We start from the raw sequence: 5,047 nt of genomic DNA, 5'->3' as shown, positions 1-5,047 counted from the left end.
CCCCCGAAGGGTTTGCGGCAGGAAAGGCTGTGGTAGGAAAGCCTTCCGCGGTGGAGGACTCACGCATCTCCGGAGAGTAGCCTGGAGGCTGCGATGGCCTGATCTCATCTCTCAAGGAGCCTGTGAGTTGTGCTGTGTGTGTCACAGGCAGAAGACAATGACTCCAACCCATTGTCACTTGGTTGAACACTCGCCACCACACTGCTTTTAACAGGACGCTGGCGCTGCCCCAGGGAGTCTTCAGGCTAACTGAGATTCCGGGACAGACAGCTGCTTTGGGGGAATGGAGGCTAGAGGCAGAGGAGCTGAGGAGAGGCCAGAGACAGAGAAGCACCTCTGGAACAAGGGCACAAAGGGGAGGAGATTTTGACCCCAGATTAGGGGAGACTTGTATGTGTGAAGGAGCTGTGGCTCCAGCACACGGCAGGGAGTAAGTTCATCACCTGGCCTGAAGAACACTCCAAGGCTGGGCAGGCAGTCCCAGCCAGCCTGCACCGAGAAAGGCAGCAGTGCTCACGAAGAAGGAGCTGCCTCATGTCTGGGCTGGTGTTTGGGAAGGGCCAAGACCAGCTTTGGGTCTGCAGGTGGCACTCACCAAAAGCTGCCTGTGAAGAGAACGTAAGCTTTCCCACCTGGAAACTCCAAATCCCTCCGAACGATGGAAAACCAAAGGTGGGGAATCCAAATGCTCTCAGAGTTTTAGACCATGGCTCTGACTTCGGCTTGCCCCTGGGATGTGAAGCACTGCCGACTGCACGGAGGTTGAACTTTTAAAGGTCCCTCCCAACCCAAAAGATTATATGATTCTGTGATTCTCTGGTGTGGTGACCCTACGCATGGAGACATGTAACTGGCAATGAAGAACCCTCTGACAGGCAGCAGAGCCACACTGAGCTACGGGACGTGGGTCACGGCCTCTGGGCTTCACATGCAAAGATGTGGTGGGTGGGCAGATGTGGAAAGATGGGCAGTTTGGGGCAGGTAGGAAACCCCAGATCTTTCTGAAGACATGATGTGGCTCTAGGAAGAGGTTTTGGTGCAACAGTTGAGATGGAGCCAGAGGAAGGCACATCTCAAGGAGGGAACAGTTTCAAAGCCACTGATGCAGGGACCCCCAAAGGAGGAGGTAGAAGGATGGCCTCACGCAGTCACTTTGCAAGAGTGGTTCAGCTCACAGCAACCATAGGGGGTGAGGCTCGGGAGGTGCAGAGCTCCAGCGCCCCATCAGCCAGGCTTCCCTCTTCTCGCCGAGTGCCTGCTGCTTTGCCATGGCCAATTGCCCTCATCCCAGCCTCCAATAAACGCTTAAAAGCTCAAATCACACAACCCCAGGCTATGAAAATAAAAAGGGACCTGATATCTGCTAATAGCCGAGTAGGGAAAGGGGTTTGCATTGATTGGTGGCCCCCCGCTGCCACCCGCTTCCCTCCCCACAATGCCTCTCTGGCTGGTCCAGCCTCAGCACTGGCAAAAAAGGGATAAAACCCCGGAACGGGAGAGTCTGGGTAGTGTCAGGAAAGGGATGGTGAGTGCGAGAGCCCACAGAAGGGCACCTGCCTCCTGTTCCCCACCGCACTGGCTAAGGGGTTTGCATTGATTGGTGGCCCCCCGCTGCCACCCGCTTCCCTCCCCACAATGCCTCTCTGGCTGGTCCAGCCTCAGCACTGGCAAAAAAGGGATAAAACCCCGGAACGGGAGAGTCTGGGTAGTGTCAGGAAAGGGATGGTGAGTGCGAGAGCCCACAGAAGGGCACCTGCCTCCTGTTCCCCACCGCACTGGCTAGCACGGTCATCACAGCAGCAGGGTCCCTGGGATGGCAACTGCTGCCAGCAAATAGCCATGCCAGCACCATGCAGACTGGCGTGATGACAGAATCACAGAACCCCAGACTGGCGGGGCTGGCAGGGACCTCTGGGGACCACCCAGCCCAACTCCCTGCTAGAGCAGGGACACCAGTTTGGTGTCCAGGCGGGTTTGGGATCTCTCCAGAGCAGGAGATGCCACAGCCTCTCTGGGCAGCCTGCGCCAGGGCTCCCGCACCCTCCTCACAGCAAAGAAGTTTCTCCTCATGGTCAGGTGAAGCTTCCTGAGTTCCAGTTTGTGCCCGTTGCCCCTTATCCTGTCGCTGGGCACCACTGGGCAGAGTCTGGCCCCACTCTCTTGACCCTGCTCTTTAGATATTGATAAGCGTTGATGAGATCCCCTCTCAGGCTGCTCTTCTCCAGGCTAAAACAACACTGATGCCCCCGGAGCATGGGCGACCTGGACAGCACAGAAGAAAGCAGCTGGGTGGACATAGGTGCAGGGAAGAGTTGTCCCTGCAGTTGGTGCTGGGTGTGCAGGGGACTGCAAAATAAGTTCTCACCTGTGCAAGGTAGGACCAGCTCGAGAGCCCATGAGAGCCCGCAGCTGCAGGACGAGGTGCAAGGCAGGACATTCATCCCAGCATCAGTGAGTGGAGAAAAACTTCAGTGCATTCCTTGAGCCCCTTCCTCCACGTCGTGTCCTACAGCCATCTGGGAAAGGTTGAGGGCAGCCAATTTCCATGGGAGCGTTGCAGCTCCCTGGCAGCCTACACGCTGCGTTGAAGGACTTGGAGGACAGCAGCAAGGAAGGGACGACATCAGTTTGAGGGATGAGCCTTTGTTCCAGCCAGAAAAGCTCTTGGGGGTCTGCAAAAGCAGATCGGGACAAGTTGACGGTGGCAGAGCTCCTCCCACGGACACACACGTGGCAAGCCCCGTCTTTGAACCAGACTGCTGCACTTAAGCAGGGTCCTTTTGTCTCGCCCTCCACTGAGCAGTGGGTGTGGGTGTCCCTACCCACAGGTGGAGAGGGCTGCAGTGCTGGTTTGTACTGGTGCAGGAAACCCCACGGACCAACTCTCTTCCTGCAGACCACTACCATAGACTGGGAGGGTGCTCAGGGAAGGCAAAGAGCTCTGGTAGGGTCTGGCCTGGAAACAGGGCTGTGACGGTGAACCATGTGGCTGGAGGGTGCACAAGGACTGTGGCTGCTGCTTCCTCCAGCCAAAGAGTTGGGTGGCATCAAGCAAGCTCAGGAAGCTGCAGGACAAAGCTCTGCGTGGCGTGCCGGGAACTCCCTGCTGCAGGATGCTTTGGGGGCTGAACATTTCCACAGCCTCAAGAGAAGCCTGGGCAGATTCCCAGAGGGGAGGGCCACTGCCGTGTGCTGCACGCAGCAGCACCTGGAAAGCTGTAGGGATGGGCTGTGATGGTTGAGGGGCAGGAAACTTGGAGCAGTACCATAGATGCTTGCCCTACCTCCTGGGCATCTGCTTTTGACCGTTATTGGAGACATGAGCTAGATGGACTTTTGATGCTACTCTGACGGTTGCGTGCCCTTCCCTGCATCCCGGGCTCTGGAGCTCAGGCTGGGGCTGGGATTTTTTACGTACTGGAGCATTGGGGACTGCAGTTCTCATTCCTGGGCATCTCTGCCTTCTTCCTTCCCTTTGTCTCTCCCTCTCTTTCTTCTCCCCTTGCTGCTCTGCTCCCTCCATCTGACCGTGCCCCCCTCCCCTCGGCGATCCCGGGGATGCTGCAATTCCCAGGCACAGGTGCTCGGTCCCCGCTGCGCGCTGCCCCCAGGCACGGCCCTCACCGCCACAGCTGACAGCCCACTGGAAATAATGTGTTGTGGCAGAGAGAGACTCAGCAGACCACGAAGATCTGCTGGTGCGGGAACTGCTCAGCAACCAGGAGCCGCAACGCCTGTCTCCCGGCTCTGCAGGGCCTGATCCGGCTCTGGGGATGCCTTCGCTGCACTGGAGCCTGCCTGGCTCGCACACGGGGCACTTTCCCACTTCTCTCCCCTTCTCCTCCTTTGCTCTTTCCTCTCTCACCTCTTCTCCAAGCTGCCCATCCCTGCCCGGGATGGCTCCCTGCCGTCCCCACGCCACCGGGCAGGGAGGGGAATGAAGGGCTTTTTGCAGCAGCGTTGGAGGCGGAGGATCAGGTGTGCAGGAATGGAACAACCAGTTCCAGTCTCCCAGCAAAGATTTAATCTGCCTCTGGCATATAAACAGCGAATGTTTGTGCAACTGACCTGCGAACAGGCGGCGGCTCCTGGCTCAGCCACTCTTTGTTTCTCGCCCTCTAGCAGAGTGGGTGTGCGGGGAGATGGGGCAGAGGAGCAGGGCACAGCCACATCCAGGATGCTCAGAGCACCCCAGGCTCGGTGGCTGGAGCGGGGGAGCGGTTCTCGGGGGGATCCCATCCTGCACAGCTGCTGCTGCTTCCCTTCTGCTCCCCTGAGCACCACCATGGGTGTGCAGAGCTCGCAGGGCTCACCAGCGTGACGCACGCAGAAAGGGCTCAAGGACAGGCGTGTCCCTCCGGGCAGGCAGGCAGGCTGTCACTTACCGCGGCGAACCTGCAGGCAGGAGGCCTCCAGCTCTACCTGCGCATCCCACTGCGAGGGGAGAAATCAGCCTTGGCTGCTGCAGGCCAGGTCTGCACCCCTGGAGCTCCCCCCAAACCCCAGGGGACACGGGATCATTACAAGGGGTCGTTTTAACCTCTTTTCTGAAAGACCAGATCTTAGTGGCAGGGTCAGCTCACCCCGAACACGGGCATGCAGAGGGCTGTCCCCAAAGCCTGCCTGCAGCTCAGCTGCGCAGCACGGCTTGTTCCCTGTCCCCATTGCCGGCAGGAGATACTCTCTGCTGCTTGACAACAAACCTCGGGAAGAAAGTGGAAAGGGTCCTACACAGGTAATTCTCTCTCACATCTTGCAAATCCTGTCAGCATGCTCCCAGGGGAAGGTGATGCCCCTCAGTGCCAGTGGTGAGGAGGGTGGGTAGCAGAGCACAGAGCATGCCTCAGCCCATCACAGCCCAGCAACCGCATGGGCGTGGGGCTGGTGGGACTGTCCCCAGGGCCACCATCTCTGCGGAGTACATGGTGTTTCCAGGCTGTGGCCACAGCAGCAACATGTACCCAGAGTAGGATGCTCAGGGGAGGAAGCACAGGGCCATGGGGCTGTGGGGTGAGCAGTCAGCCCCAGGGGAGCAGGCATCCAACCC

The sequence above is a fragment of the Buceros rhinoceros genome, unplaced genomic scaffold (genome assembly GCF_000710305.1).
Source record: "Buceros rhinoceros silvestris isolate BGI_N320 unplaced genomic scaffold, ASM71030v1 scaffold1966, whole genome shotgun sequence".
NCBI lineage: Eukaryota > Metazoa > Chordata > Aves > Bucerotiformes > Bucerotidae > Buceros > Buceros rhinoceros.
The sequence above is the reverse complement of the archived record's forward strand: the minus strand, read 5'-3'. Positions refer to the sequence as shown.